Genomic DNA, 17,071 nt, shown 5'->3' on the forward strand with positions numbered 1-17,071 from the left:
GTGACAAACATTACTGTCCCTTTCAGAGTTTTTTCTACATATCCAAACCAGACAAAGTCCATTATTGTCTCTAAGGCTTTCTACAGACTGTCAACTGTTGGAAGAAATAAGAAGGTTTGAAAAATGAGTCTTGTTGCTTTGTAAGGAGTGCTATAATCAGTTGTCCTGGGGAAAGATTAAAGAATGATCTTGAGCCCACCAGTAAAATTTAGTAAGTGTAGTAGGGCAATGCATTGGCCAGATTCAAAGGTGATCCTGGAGTTCCCATCGTGGCTCAGCAGAAACTAACCTGACTAGCATTCATGAGGACGCAGGTTCAATCCCTGGCCTCGCTCAGTGGGTTAAAGGATCCGGCGTTGCCATGAGCTGTGGTGTGGGTCACAGACGCAGCTCAGATCCCGCATTGCTGTGGCTGTGGCGCAGGCAGCTGCCTACAGCTCTGATTAGACTCCTAGCCTGGGAAATTCCATATGCTGCGGGTGCAGCCCCTCCACAAAAAAAAAATAAAAATAAAAATAAAAAATAAAGGATGATCTCAATTCACTTTAACACAGGTTAATGAGCCGTTCAGAAGTCACCAATAATTAGACAACAGCCTTGTGTTCCCCAAAAAGGCATTCCTGTCTGGAAAAGTGGAATTAGAATACATGCATTTTTTTTTTCCATCTGCACTCAAAAAAGTGTGTGTTTCTGTCTCCAAAGCTATTACTAAATGTATCAAGGTACGTATTTCTACCCACAGGCAGTGATTTATTCTCAAAACTCAAGACAGCAGCAAAAACTCAGAGGAGCCTAAAGGCCCTTCACTGTAAAATTAAAACTGTGTGTTTGTGAAAGGCCCTTCACTGTAAAATTAAAACAAAAATGCTTTAATCTGCCATTGTAAATGTTGGACACTCAAAAAACCTGCCTATTAAGTATTATCATAAAAAGAAAAAAGACATTCCATAACTAAGTAGTCAGTGTTCAATTTATCCAGAAAAAAAAAAAAATCCCCACACACTCCCAATTGTCTTTTCTATTTACCCATGAATGACTAGACAACTAGAATTTATCATCAGCAGAAAGACCATTTTCTTTACTCATATGTTTCGAGACTCCTCGCAATCACCATTCTTATTTTCCCTTATTAGAAAAAGGTTCAAACGCAGTCCCAACGATGGTATATCTAACATCTGGGAGTTCATGTTTCACAGGAAATGAGGTACAAGGATCCTGCGGATCAGAGAGCTTGAGGATGAAATCTTCCAATTTGATCACACAGATAATGACATTGGTATCCTGATTCTGATGACTGAGGAATACACAGACAACATCTGTGTAAAAAAAAATCTGGTCTTGTGAATAATTAAGAAATTTAAACTGACTTGGGATTCAATCTGACCACTTCTAATGAAGAGGAAAAGGAGACATTTCCATGCAAACATTTGGAGCTCTGCTTTTATTTAAAGATGAACCCCCCCACCAGAGAAAAAAATAATGACCAAATTTTATTTGCCTGATCCCTTTCCTTTTAGGAGTCACCAGCTCTGCAGAGGCCCCAGTATAACAGCTTTCTCTTGGTTTTGTCACGCCAAAAAAATATCGGTGCTATAAACGTCTATCTTCTATCAAATTCTCATTTATTTGGGTTGTTGGCCTTGGTATCTATTAAATAAGTTAAAAACAATAAAGCAAACAAGCAAAAACCCCTCTCAAATAAATGGATAGCAGATCTGAAATAATGGCACCAAAAAAATACAAGGCTCAATGATTACCACTCCATTTCATTCATGGACACACTTTTTTCAAGGACCTCATCAGTGCTTGGAATCGTGCTAGACACAGACAATACCGAGATGTGTTCACATACAGTATCCCTTCTTCCATTTATGCAGCGATAAGCTACTTGTTTGCAAGATCTGTATCACATGCACAACTGTGTTCCCAGTTCCCTGCACAGTTCCTGGCACACTGGAGATGCTCAATAATATCTGCAGAATGAATTCGATCCAGTGGTACTGTGCACTGACCATGTGAGATACTGAGCCAGCGTCCAGGATGCAAAGATGAAAAACACAACCAGGTTCTCTTGTGTATTTGATAGATGTGCATATGTTTCATTTTTACCAAAATGTAATCACATAAAAACGTCTCCTCATTAAAACGAACCATTAAGAAAATCAAAAGATAAACCATATACAGGGAGAAAGAATGATGTAATATTATGTAAATATCACATAAAATATTATGTAAGATTAGGCAACATATGTATAAAACAGAGAACTTTTTTCTAGAAAAAAAATTTCAAATTCTTACTACTCAAGAAAAGAGACAAATTTAGGTGAGCAAAAGATTTGAATAGACACTCACCAAGAAGATAAAAAGCTGGCCAATGAGCCCGTGAAAAGCTATGCAATGTCATTAATCAACAGGTAAGTACAAATTAAAGCCACAGTGAGATACATTTTTATACATCCACTAGAACAGCCAATATTAAAAAGAATGGCTCTATTAAATTTGGTAAGCCTACGAAGCAACTAGAACTCTCCCGCATTGCTGGCAGAAATGTAAACTTGTTCAACCACGTTGGAAAACAATTCGGCAGCTTTCTACAAAGTCAGACGTACACTTACCAATCAACTGAGCAATTCTACTCCTAAAAATTTACCCAAGGGAAAAGAAATTGCATGTCCATGCACAGACCTGTATTTGAATGTCCACAGCAGCTTTATTCACAGTAGAAAAAAACTGGAAATAACCCAAATGTCCATCAACATGTGAATAGGTAAATTCTTAGATAATGGAGCAGAGTATCTCTCAGCAATAAGATAAAGAGATTACAGATAAAACAACAGGGGGGGATCTCATAATCTCTGTGCTAGAAGAAAAAAGCCAGATACAAAAAAAGGGTATGCTCTACGGTTTCACTGAAAACTCTAGGATAGAAAATCTCATCTATAGAAACAGAAGGCAGATCAGTGGTGGCGTGGGGCCAGGCGTGGCTGTGGGATTAGCTAGTAGAGGGAGTAAGGGAAACTTTTGGGTGATGGAATGTTCTATATCTTTACTGTGATGATGTTTACATGTGAGTATACACTAAAATACATACGCATCAAACTGTACATTTAAAATGTGCACATTTTGGAGTTCCCTCCATGGCTCAGCAGTAATGAACCCGACTAGTATCCAGGAGGACACAGGTTCAATCCCTGGCCTTGTTCGTGGGTTAAGGATCCCATGCTGCTGTGGCACAGGCGTAGGCAGGCAGCTACACTCTGATGTGACCTCTAGGCTGGGAACTTCCCTAAGCTTCAGGTGAGGCCCTAAAAATCCAAAAAAAAAAAAAAAAAGAAGTAAGAAATAAAAATAAAGGCAGATGAATAAAAAGAGGAAGACGTCTGGAGTCTGGATGTTTTTTCTGAAGGTAAAGGGGGACTAGCTGAAAGATTTTAAGACAGTGACACAATTTGATTTGTTTTTAAAAGATCACGCTGACAGGTGGGAGGACATCGAATCGGGGACCACTAGGTCCCCTGCAACCACTAGATTCAGCAAGGAAAGGAAGGTCATTTCTTCCCTGAGTGACCAGGCTACAAACACGGAGGAGCATGGAGAGGGGACTTCCGGTCGAGACCCATGAGGAGAGGAGAGAGGAAGACCAGGAAAGCCAGCACAACCTCAGCACCAGAAGGTGGGACGAAGCGGTTTAAGAAGATGAAATATTACATGGGTCTCTTTCAGAGTCCAAAATAGACCTGCAACCTGGCCGTGGAGTCACTGCCATGATGACTCAGCAAACTGCAGTGAATTCACTGTCACACAGACAACAGGGAGGGGCCTGGGAAACACACTCACTTATTATTTTGGTGAGTTTAAAAAAATTGAATTATTTTTGCTGTTGCATCGCTGTTGTTGTGGACAATGATGTTGTCATCTCAAATATAATACATTCCTGCTGGCTGGCTAGATAATAATATGCTTGATAATTACTGATAGCCCATTTGAACATATTTTATTCTTTACAATTTCCACTTAGTAAAGGTTTGTATTTTTTGCAGAAACGTATGTTTACTTTCCAGATCCCCTCTTAAGATTGCGCATAGGTAAACTTCTTTTATAAGGTTTATAATGTGCAAACATATATTCCTTTTTATGCTACTGGTCTATTTATTGGATTAACTGGAAGGATTTGACGTGAAAGCCTAGGATGATATTGAAAACACATCACTTCTATTGTGGCTAAGAAAAACAGCTTTAGAACTAGAGAGACCTTGTATTGGGCATTATGTATAGACCTTTAGCTTTTTTATCACAGCTGTTCTTTGTTGCCATGACAACAGAATTAACCATTTCATTAGTATCACTGAGAAAAGACACTTATTTATGCATGTCTGACTTCAAACACAGTCCCTGTTCAGATTTCAAGGTCTCTGGCATGGTTGTGTACTTGTTTTTATCCCCTAATATTCTGCTTAATGCTTCTACAGGATATTTAAAGAAAAGCTCTGTATTTTTAAAATTAAATTTCTATTGGCTACATTGGTTTGGCTGCTTTCAAAGTGTCCCCTGAGTGGCAAAACGGGCTTCAGAATCTGAAGCTGGTGAAAGCAATAGGGAAGGAAATTTAATACAAAAGAAAACAGTTACCTGTTACAAGAAAAGTCACTTGTTTGTTTTTTCCTTCTTTTGGGTTCCACTTGGTGAAATGGGTGTTACTATAAATACTGAAGAGTAATCCCTCATCAAAATGGGTGATCCAGCTGTTTCTGTTGTTGCTGAAAGCAGGTAGTGTGCTGATTGCAATTGTGATGAAAAGGCAGGAAAAAAATTCCTAAGACAAGTAAAATCCATTATTTTGAAAATAATACCTGAAGAGAATAATGTCCATTCTCCCAAAGCTATGATGATTCCTTACACGTTTCTACCTAGCTTTTCTTTTAAAAGAAAAAAGAATGCATCTTCAAACTGAACCCTCTATATTCACATTTTTAAAGACCAAGGCAAAAATTCCCTAGTTAACATTAAAGTGGCTTGAGGAAGCTAACTCTCTTTTCTCTTCAATGTACTTTAGTTAAAGAAGCAACATTTTTTGCTTCAGAATTATTATTATTAATTTCCAGCTTATCTGACCATCTACCATGGGCTCAGCAACTTTGCAAAGTAGTTAAAGTGAGGAGTTCCCCTTGTGGCTCAGTGGAAATGAAGCTGACTAGTACCCATGAGGAAGCAGGTTCGATCCCTGGCCTCGTTCAGTGGGTTAAGGATCTGGCATTGCTGTGGCTGTGGCGTAGGCCGGCAGTTACAGCTTCAATTCCACTCCTAACCTGTGAACCTCCATATGCCGCAGGTGCGGCCCTGAGAAGCCAAAAAAAAAAAAAGTGGGTAAAGTGCACTGTCTCCTCCGACGCAAGAGAAAACAGCTGTGCGACACTGTCCCCATTTTACAGCTAAGGACATTGAGACTCAAAAAGAGAACATGTGCAAGGTTCACAACTAATAAGTCAGATTAGACTCTCATCAGACTTCAAAGCCTGTGCTCATATCTGCGAAGGGCTGTCCTTGGCTCCTTGTTTCTGCCCATATAAATATTGTAACAACACTTAAAATATTTACATTCCCTTCAAGGCACTTTGGCCTGGAAGGGGGGAAAAAGTCTGAAGGAATATTATTCATAATAATTAAACTCATAAAACAAGAAGGCAGATTTGAACCAGTGACATAAAATCTTTAAAAACCAAGGAAGGTTCTGTGAGGCTAACTGCACACACCAGAAGTTTTGAATGCCAAATATCAGACATTGAAAATAAAGAAAAAGACGTTTTCAGAACACAGTGGGTGAGGTGGTTTCTTTCTGGTTTGTTTGTTTTTTCTTTCTTTTTTTTTTTAGTAATAGCATTATTGAGATATTCCAATACTATAAAATTAATCTAAAATGTACAATTTGGGAGTTTCCGTTGTGGCTCAGTGGCAACGACCCCGACTAGTATCCATGAGGATGCAGGTTCGGTCCCTGGCCTTGCTCAGTGGGTTAAGGATCCAGCGTTGCCGTGAGCTGTGGTGTAGGTCACAGAGGCGGCTCAGATCCCGTGTTGCTGTGGCTATGGTGTAGGCCAACAGCTGCAACTCCAATTCTACCCCTAGCCTGGGAGCTTCCATGTGCTGCTGGTGTGGCCCTAAAAGGCAAAAAATAAAAAATGAAGTGTACCATTCGATGATTTTTCATATATTCACAAAGTTGCTTAACCATCATCATAATCAATCTCCGAACAGTTTTATCACACCCTCCCCCAGGAAGTGCTGTCCTCTTGAAGAGCTCCTCTCCTTTTTCCTCTCTCCCTCTCCACCCCTCCCTCTTATCTCTAGTCCTAGGAAACCACTAACACACTTTCTATCTTTCTAGATTTGCCTGTTCTGAATATTTCATAAAAATGGAATCATACATGCTGTAGCCTTTTGTGTCTAGCTTCTTCCACTTAGCATAATGTTTTCAAGGTCCATCCATGTTACAGAAAGTATAAGTACTTCATTTATTTTTATGGATAAATAATATTCCATTGCATGGAACACTACTTTTGTATTGTATCCATTTTTTAGCTATTATGAATATTACTGCTATGAACATTTGTGTGCAACTTTTTGTGTGGATGTTTGTTTTTATTTTTCCTGGGGCTCTGTTTGCTTTTAATTCATTCTTCTAAAACCATGGCATTCAAAGGTTAAGCGATGACTAAAGACCTGATGGAATTCTAACCTGTAAGCCACATCAAAGCTCTACTTCTCCATTCTGTGAGTTATGGATTAGAGACAAAGTAATCAATTCAGATAACATTGCCCAGGATTCTTCATTGCTCATGATTTACAAAGAGTCAACTAATTCTTTTCCAAGAGACAATAATTAAGTCCTTTAAAACTCTACATTTAACAAGTATAAGAAAACACTTGCACAAAATAAAACATTATTAAAGTATCAGATACAAATAATCCATCTCTTTTACCTGCTTATCCAATATGCATTTTAGAATCACTACTTCTTCAACAAAACTAAATACGTGGACACAAATAAAAAAGAATAAGAAGGTAAGAGTGCATGTGCTCCCGTTTTTCACTCTTAGGTTCTAATCTTGGGAAGGATTTTCCAAGTTTCTTCTCTCCCTCTGGTGACAAAGACCCAGCCTTCAACAGATCAAAGGAAGTAGTTCTGATTTCCTTTTTTTTAGTTATATGACTCTGTTTGCTAACAGATCAGATTTTGTAATAACTAAGCACCTCATTTATTTTTCAAAAAGGAAATTCTGTAGCTTCTTCCTATTGGTGGGCTATTTTCTTGCATTGAAGTGAAAGTTCCTTCGGTCTGGGTTGTAGAAAAGAGTTATGAAAATCATAATCCATTTCTAAAGTACAGAAAGGTTAAGAGTGGCTTTGTGGTATTTCTAACCACCTAGGTGCCAAGCATAGGACTTCAGAACAGAAATTACATCACTAACAATGTAAATGAGGGGTGTTTTTCTGTGTGTGTGTGGGTGGGTTTTTTTTTGGTTTTTGTTTTTTTTTTTTTTAACAGTTGCTTCTCATCTCTGCACAAGAGGGCAGCCTTTCACCAAAACCAAGAAACAGTTGGGCAGAACTTCTTACTAATTTGTACAGATACCCCTCCAATCATAGAACCTCCATAGAGAAGAGCCCCCTTGATGTAAAGAATGGAGAAATGATGAGATAGTTAACACTTGTGCTCTCAATCCCATAAAATATCTTCACATCTTGATCACCATACAAATGTTTGCAGTTTCAGTGACATTTTGCCTTTATTGTTACATAAAGGTTTGGATTTCTTAAACTGCTGTGGACAGCAAATTTCACAGCTAATGTGAAATTAATGCTATAGATAAGGTATTTCTTAAAACTGCTTCTGAAGTCACTCAGCCCCTAAAATGTATTTTTTTCTGTATCTCCCATGAATTTTTTATTAGTTATCCATAATTAATTTCAAAGTTTTAAAATCAAATTTCCAAAATCAATTTGAAATGAGTAATAATTCATATTTGGAACAATTATAAATTTAAATGATAGAATACAGTCAAAGGGATTTACCAAGAAATTAAGAGAAACCAAAAAGAGCAGCTATAAGGCCCACACTTTCAAAATAATTAACCACGCTTGACAGGAAATACATGATTTAAATGTATTATGATGGGACTCAAAATGTTATTTAAAAGGGGGATGAAGATAATTCGTCACACAGGAAGGTAGGTGTAACTATTTTTATGTCCAAAACTTCGGATAATATTTTCGTGAAGTATAAACTAACCACAATCCATTTTTTTCTCTTAAAGTTTATGAAACTTTCAACTAAATATTTCACAGGAAATTACTGCCTCCAAGAATATAAAGGGTTTTATATGAAGGATGCCAATCAGTGTTCACCGTGGATACAGAGAAGCAAACAAGCAGAAATTGGTTTAATAAAACAGGAAGGATTTCAATTGGACACAAGGCAGGACTTTTGGACTGTCGTGGTGATAAAGAAAAACAGGGGAACCTTTTCAATAATTTTTCAAAGATAACTGTCCATAAATATCCAGTGAAATGGAGAGGCAATGTCTTTACTTTTATTACTTATATTTATAAAACTGAGACTAGACAGGGAAATTAATATATAGCTAATAAAATTTTCACCATTTTATCCCATAATTGGCTTTATTTTTCAGCAGAAGTAGTCATTTCATTTTAGTTCATCAGCTAAAAAGGTCAACAAGGTTGCTGAACATTTCAATCTCCTTCAGGTTCAGCTCTGTAAACAGATAACAAGCATATTTCACCTTGTGGACCCAGTGAAGAACCGGGCAGAGACCTAACTTTCATCTTCCTCTAGATAATATTTACTGGTGGAGAACAAAAGATACAGCCAACATAAAAGTGTTCTTTCTTTTTTTTTTCTTTTTTTTTTTTTTTGGTCTTTTTAGAGCCACACCCACGGCATATAGAAGTTCCCAGGCTAAGGGTAGAATCAGAGCTACAGCTGCCATCTAAAACCACAACCACAGCAACAGCAGGATTCGAACCGTCTCTGAGACCTACACCACAGCTCACGGCAACACTGGATCCTGAACCCACTGAGTGAGGCCAGGGATCGAATCTGAGTCCTCGTGGATACTAGCTGGATTCCTTACTGCTGAGCAACAATAGGAACTCCACGAATTTCTTTCATTCTCGCTTGTTCCACGGATTTTACTAAATTGAAAGCTCCTAAGTTGTACAGCAGGTACCAAGCACACTGCCTGTCAGAGTAGAGTCTCAATACAGGTTTACTGAATTATATCTCCATAAATTGCATTTTTTTTCTGATCATTATAGCATCAAACTCTAAGCGCTACTATCATTTTTATAGATCACGTCATACAGAGCTAAAGCTACCCCAGAGGTATGTTTGCTTGACTGCTTGTAAAGCCCTTTTGGGATCTGCATGACACTATCCTCCTTTTAACTTGCGTTTGAGCCAAACCACACACCTGTAGAGTGTTGCTTCACTGAGAGTAAACGTCATTCGACCACAGATATGGCCCTAATATTTACTACATGCAAGACATGACCCAGGTGCTGGAGACATGGCCGTGCACAGGGCAGGCACAGCTTCCCTCCTGCTGTTCACACTCGAGAAGAGGTAGGCAGGTTACCTTGGCAGTTCAGCATCGAATTATTTCATTGCAGTAGCCACAGTGCTACAGAGGGGTTAGGAAGGCATATCACGGTGGGGCGGGGAACCACGGAACATTATGATGTCGCGAAAAGGCAGTAGATTTGGTCGCTATTGAGAACTGATAAACTGAGATCCAAAGGACGAGAAGGAGTAGCTAGGCAGGGAGTTAGGGGACGGTAGGGGGAAAGATTATAGTCCACGGGGAAGGCAGAGGATTTGGGAACGCCCCGTCAAGGACAAGCGTCGCACCCAAGAGGGAAAAGAATAAGACCAACGAGGACAGACATGGAAAGGGAGGGGAAGTTTTTCAGCTTCATCAAAGAAGCCCACAGGCAAAAATGCAAGAGAGGAACGGTCAAATCAAGGTACTACCTGCTGGGGAGAGATTCGCTCCCCATTGGTCCCGCCCTCATTCAGCATCGAAACTACTTTCGGTCGTTCCTCCCCCGATTTCTACTCACCCCATCTGTCCAACCGCGTGTCAGCTCCTACCCTCCAGGAAAGTGACGGGTGCTCTAGTGTCGTCGTTTTTATGGAACTGGCTTGTCTATGGAACCCTCCCTTTGCGGATTTAATCACAACGGGAAACATTCCCTATCAGAGCAATGCTGAAATGGGAGGCATAAATGATGCATAATTCTTGAAAAGCCCATTGTAGGCTTGGGTCTTTATAACAAAATAAAAGCTCCATATTAAACTGTAAGGCATTACACTTCTGTAAAATAAATTAAATAAATGGCCAGCAGGGGTGTTTTACACAATTTATTGGCGCCCTCCGCAGTCCCTGCTACATCTCATTAGTGGCTCTGTCACTCATGAAAAATGTGACACACATCAGCATCACTCATTAACTTAAAGCATGTGCCCAGATATCAAATATATATTTTTTAATTATGGGAGCATGGTATAAAGCAGATGTGCATGTGCGCCATGAACAACGAAGGGCACCAAAACCTCTCCAAGCCTCCTCTTGATTTTTTTTTCTTTCTACCAAAACAGTGAACAAGATACAGTTCTCATCCTTTCAAAGTTTTTCTCTCTACTGACTTTTTCTGCTCACATTCATTGCAATAGTCCAGACTCTGCCAATTTTTTTTCCTTCTTGACATTTCATTTTTAATTAAAAATGACATTTTAATTAAAAGGAAACATATGTAGAATAAACAGAATAACTCACCAACAGCAGAGAGCTGGGGCTGTCCTGTCAGCACAGTTTTAACCTTTCTGGCTCACGAAAGGCTGTGCTGGGCTTCTCCACAATGCTTGCCAAGGCACATTCTGGACAAAAAGAAAGAAAAGAGGAAAAAAAAAAAAAAAAAAGATGATCATTGAACCAAAATCCACCCACATTCAGAAAGCCTGAGGAAGCGCAGAGGGTGGAGAAGACGGGAGTGAACCCACTCCAAACTAAATTGTTGGGGACCTTCAGGACTGGACAAAAGCTCAGTCTTTCTTCTGTTCAGAATATTAAAACTATCACTTTGGTGAGAGACCCCAGTTTTACAACTCTTCATGTTTACAGATGGCCTGATTTGGCAATCTTAAATGTTAAGGGAATTAGAAATCTGGCAGGAGGTAAGCGTAGCCAAAAGTAAAGTATAACAATTAAAACTCACCATCCTTCTTTGAGCATCCACAACCTAGGACAGCTTGTGCCTCCCAGAGCCATCGTGTCTCCTGTGTCAGAGCTGGTCCCGATGGGGTCCCCAGTCAATGGACGTCAACCTCCTCCCTGGCGAGATCTGGTTCCTTGCACGAAAGCACACTGTGGTATGGTATGGAAGGGGCTGCGGTAAGACTGAACAAAAGGACAAAGAAAAAAGCCAACAATAGATAAATACTGCAGGAGGTGCAGTAAATGCTTCTCCAAACAAAACCGCCAAATAACATGATTCAGCTTATGTCCTCAGAAACCAGCATGAGGATGAGAATCAATGATCACGTGATGCCCCAACGTCCACCACATTTAGTGCACAAACTGTGGGCCAAGCTTAAGAACACTGGGACAGACTGAAATCAGTGAAGGATGATCACTGCAATTATAACCCGGAATGAAGGAGAAAAGAAAGGAATATAACTTTGTGGCAACTATAGATGCCGAGCAATTGATCCATCATTCTAGTTCAAACAAAGATCCCACAGGTCAGGGTTATGGGTTGAAATGGTCCCCCCAAGAAAGATATGTTAAAACTTAACCTCCAGTATCTCCATATGGAAATTTATTTGGAAATAAAGTCATTGCGTATGTGATTAGTTAAGTTAAAATGAGGTCATACTGGAGTAGAGTGGGCCTCTAATACAAGTGATCCTTATAAGAAGATGGCGTGTAAAGCCACAGACACAAGGACCACATGTGATTATAAAGGCAGGGATTAGAGTTACCCAGCAGCAAGCCAATGAGTGCCAAAGACTGTCCGCGACCCACCAGGACCTGGGAAAGGCAAGGCTGCAGGTCTCAGAAGGAGCATGGTCCTGCCAACAACTAAGCTTCTTACTTTAGCTTCTAAACCCATGAGCCAGCTACCTGGGTTGTGCTAACATTGTTGTGGCAGCCGTAGGAAAACAGAGTCAGGTACCACTGTCTCGGCATATTACAGAGGGAAAAGGAGGCATCGAAATTACAATATTTTCTCAAAAGCCTGTAGTTATTGAGGAGCCACGATCATTCTGACTTAAAGCTTATGCTCTTTACCAGATACTACAACCTGGGGCCCAAACAAAGAGGTTGTGTTAAAGAGAAGGGCAAATAAGAAAACCCCAAGAAAGGAAACCAAGAAGTAAGAGGATGGGAAAAACAATTAAGAGGGTTAGTTATCATGCAGTTCAAATGTAGAGTTTTTTGACAAGTAAGGAGGGGTCAAGGGGGCTAAATGTTGCTCAAAGGACACACACACACACACACACACACACTATTGTGGGATTTACCACAAAGCAGCCTCCAAAAGAAGAACTAGTTCAAATCTAATTAATCATGAAATGAACTTCAATGCGTCAAGCCAATCTGACTGCTCTGCAATGTACATCATTGACCTTGGGGCACACAATCCTGACTTCTCAGAAATGAGCCAGCCTAGCTGATAAAAGAATGAAGTAGTTTTCCTGAAAATAAACAGGCCCCAAATACTGTCACCTAAATTACATGCTGAGAAGAGCGTGGGTTTAAATTTTTTTAGAGGAAACATCCGCTATCCTGGAGCTGTTTAATTATCGAACTTGTTCCACTGTATTACCTTAAACCCTGATCAAAATGAGACAGCAATTTGCTTTTGCTGGTCATTTCCTAATCATCCATTAAGACGGCGGGATCATTTACATGAGCTCCGTCCTCATCCCCAGACTCCCGCAAGGCTGTGTGGCGTATCCCTAGCTGCTAAACCAAAGCTTCTCTCTTAGTCACTTAACTTTCCCTGACTTTGCTTTTAAGCAAAGGGGTTTATCAGGCCCAGGGTTTGTTTTGCTTTGGAAGCTTCTGTCACTTTATCAGCTTTAATGTGCTGAGTTTTTGAGCCATAGTTTCCTAGAGAGGCAAGACAACTGACCGAGTGATTTGCCTTCTACGACCAAGCAAATTTCAGCTTCCTCACTTCTCCTCTGCTGGATGGGCAAATGGAAAACCGCCTGTGAATTTAGAAGTTGGATCACATAATGGCGGTGGCATCATGCAGACACTGCCTGACTTACTGACCCTAGGAAATAATTGTGACACGTGCCAAATCATCCAGTAATCCGAGAGCATCAAGACTTTGTTTAGATGTAAATTGAACTCAGTGACAATTATCCAGAAGGTACCTAGGACCTCATTAGTATTGATCAGTGTTTGATGAAAGAATAAATCCAACAGATCATTAACAATTATTATTGCCATGGAGAAAATGCTAAGTATATACATTAGAGAATAAACATCATCAAACGCCAATCAAGAAACCACTGAAGGAGTTGTTGTTGTGGCTCAGCGCATTAAGAACCCTACTAGTATCCACAAGGATGTGGGTTCCATCCCTGGCCTCCCTCAGTAGGTTAAGGATTGGGCATTGCCACAAGTGGTGTAGGTCACAGATGTGGCTTGGATCTGGCATCGCTGTGGCGTAGGCTGCAGCTGTAGCTCCCCTTCGACCCATAGCCTGGGAACGTCCATATGCCATGGGGCCAGCCCTAAAAAGAAAGGAAGACAGGAGCCAGGAAATCATTGAAGTGGTATTTTTGGTGGCTGGGCTCACCAGGTCCAAGCCATCGCCCTAGCCAGTGGGGAAGGGAGATGTGAGGAGAGGAAGGGAAGTGCTGGATAAGGCAGCTCCTCTCGCAGAAGAGTCTAGAATTTGAGACATCTGGGACAAGCGCTAGTTTAACACATCGTGCCAGATTATCACTAATATGATTTCTTTTACAACACATTTTAAAGTTCCTATGTGCAATACTACATACATGTGTACATACATATCAGGACCTAAATACACACAACAGAGAACAAGAGCCTCAAGGGCACAGATCAGGAACTTGGTTCATATTCGTATCCAAAATGCTAATCCCAGCACCTGGCACCAAAGAATTACTTTAAAAAGAGTTTGTGGAAGGAACAAATGACTCCATTAATCCACTTGTGCCCTTATTGTGGTTGTTATGGTAGAAACGGAAAAGATATTAAGGACTGTTAAGTAATTGATTATCAATAACCTACAAGAGGGTAGTAGAGACTAGAATCCATAAATCCACATCACTGACTTCCTTCTGGTATCACGCTAAGGGTATGATGACTCTAAAGATACTACTTACAGCATCCTTCCCCCACAAAAACATGTCTTCCCACTTAGACTTGTTCACACCTGATATTCAGGGCATTGTCTGCAGTTACGACTAAACAGCCTTATTTGAGAGCATTTTTAGGCTATATAAAATGGTCTCAAAACGCTGAGAGCTTTTTCTGCTGAGGTGTAAACCACAGTATAAGACTGTTAACAACTTTTAGAAGTTATTACATTAAAAATTATAATTTTAGTAACAGTGAAGTTTTATCGTGTAAACTCACCTTATACTTCCAACTCAAAGTACAAATGAAACAAATGTAATGCAGGGGAAAATAGCAATAAAATATTTGAAACACCTTCAAGATCACTTCCTCTCTGTCCAAGATAACTTTAGTAAAATAGGATAATGATACCTACCTCACAGGATTTTTGTATTAAATGAGATAATGTGTGTTAAAGCTCATTTTTAATTACATTTAATTCGTTTAACAATTTCCTAGGCACTATGTGAACAGTTGTCTCATTTCTGAAATGTGGAATGTGCCCTTAATAAGTTAGGCTCCAATGCCATTGTTTTAATAATGTTAATTTAATCAAAGTTACCTGAATCATAACATGTGTTATGTGTTTAAATAATATAGGAAATTGCTCAAAACTAAGGCTTTTATGTATGATGATAAGATTATCTGGAGAAGGTATGTGCGTGTTTTAAGACTTTAATGAAGGCCCAGAATTAGTTCACTTACGATAAAAATGCTCAACCAAGTTGGTATAGAGCGAACATATCTCAACCTAATAAAAGCCATATATTACGTGCCTACAGCCAACATCGTGCTCCATAAAGAAAAGCTAAAATTATTTTCTCTAAAATAAGGAACAATGCAGGATGACCACTCTGGCCACTTTCATTCAATTTAGGATTAAGACACAGGAAGACGGAAGCATTTCTGAAACAGGTGGAGCAAGACTGGCCGAGGAGGGAGACGTCACGCGCTCACCCGCTCCCACAAACACAGGGAAAAAACGCATCTACGTGTAAAATGACTAGCACAGAACATCTACCGAATGCTGGCAGAAGACCTTACACCCCCAAAAAGGGCAAAAAAAACCCTTGACATAAGTGGGTAGAACAAAAGAAAAAGAGAAAAGGCATCCGGATGGGACTAGCCTGCCCGAGAGGGAGCTGTGAAGGAGAAAAGGACCCCGCGCCCAGGGAAGCCACCTCACCGACCAGGAGATGGGCAGAGACGGAGGGACCTCCAAGTCGGAGAAAAGCGCAGCAGCTGGGCTGAGGACAAAGCGGAGTGAGAGCCGCCCAGACCGTGCTCACCTTCGCCAGGAGGCCACAGCCTGAGATGCTCGGGCGGGGCTGGGCGCCGAGACTCAGGCTCCGGAGGTCAGTCCCTGGGGGAGCACTGGGCTTGGCTGTGCGGGCACAGCCTGAGGGGCCGAGGGGTAAGGAGCAGTGCGCCCCGGGCGGGGGAGTGGGCCGCCACGGCGGAGGGAGCCCAGAAGGTCCGGGACCCAGGAGAAGCAAGGCGCCATGGCTGGGGGGGGGGGGGGGGGAACGCCATAGGAACCTCCCTGCGCATGCGCGCGCTCGGCTCGCTGAGGGCGGGGCGGCTTTGGCGCCCGCTGTGGATGGCAAGAGGCCTCTTGCTCCGGCTATGGGAGACCCAGGTGCTTCTAGTGCAGGTAGTGGGTGGCTGGGAACCTCTCGTGTGGGCGAACCGCCCGCATAGGGCTAAGTGGCAGGTGGTGCCTCTGGCATGATCTATGGGCGGCAGCAGGGGCGGACCTTGGCGGTCGCCTTGGAGGCCGTAGGGAGGTGTGGCCTGCCACCACTGGGGGCCTGTGAGTGGGCTCCACCTGCGGCCCCAGTCACCTCAGGGGTCGGAAAAAAAAAAGAGGGCACCGCAACCAAGCACCACACATTGTTGCTCTCACCCCCCTGGCAACACACCCGCCCTGCAGCTGACACTGCCAAATGCTCCAGGCAGAGCCCAGACATTTGATCACTGTCCTTTCCCAAGACCCTACAACTAGAAGCAGCCTGTGCAGCACCTCCTGTGTAGGCTAAGTGAGACTGGGTGCTTCTTGCATGGTCTGCAAGTGGCAGGGGAAAACCACTGCGGTTATCTCTGACTCTAGAGGTGGGCATGGCCTGCTACCACTAGGGGTCCCTGAACAGGCACCACGTGAGGCTCTAGTCACCTCAGAGGAGGGCATCACAATGGAACATTACCTTTTGTTGCTCTCACTGCCTTGGGAACTCATACACCCTGCTGCTGCCACTGCCAAATGCTCTGGGCACCTTGTAAATCTGCCTAGGCTCATTACCACTTCCCAGGGCTCTGCAACTAGGCGTATCCATCGCCACGTTCCTGCAGGTCCTTGCTGCTGTTGAGAGCCCAGCAACCAGGCACTGACTACTAGCCCTACCCATTGCCTCCTTCTCCCTGGAAACACAGTCAGCACCCTGGGGATAACAGCATGCTCACAACGAAGAAAGAGATAGGAAATATTCAAACTCCCTTGCCAAAAATACAAAGGGGCGCTCGTGCATAGAAGTAGCCCCCCAAGACTACAGTTTGACTTCCCTAAACTCACACAAAAAGGAAAACATAAGCAAGATGAAGAAGCTCAGGAACCA

The 17,071-nt window shown here is 41.6% G+C and overlaps 1 long non-coding RNA gene across 1 annotated transcript; it reads right to left on the reverse strand.

The window, feature by feature from the left end:
• LOC110260375 lies at positions 3,360-15,954 on the reverse strand. Its single transcript, XR_002343578.1, has 4 exons — positions 15,749-15,954; positions 11,293-11,474; positions 10,854-10,954; positions 3,360-4,813 (listed from the first exon to the last, which is right to left on the reverse strand). It is a non-coding gene; the product is annotated as an uncharacterized LOC110260375 (long non-coding RNA).

The sequence above is a fragment of the Sus scrofa genome, chromosome 4 (assembly GCF_000003025.6).
Source record: "Sus scrofa isolate TJ Tabasco breed Duroc chromosome 4, Sscrofa11.1, whole genome shotgun sequence".
Taxonomy (NCBI): domain Eukaryota; kingdom Metazoa; phylum Chordata; class Mammalia; order Artiodactyla; family Suidae; genus Sus; species Sus scrofa.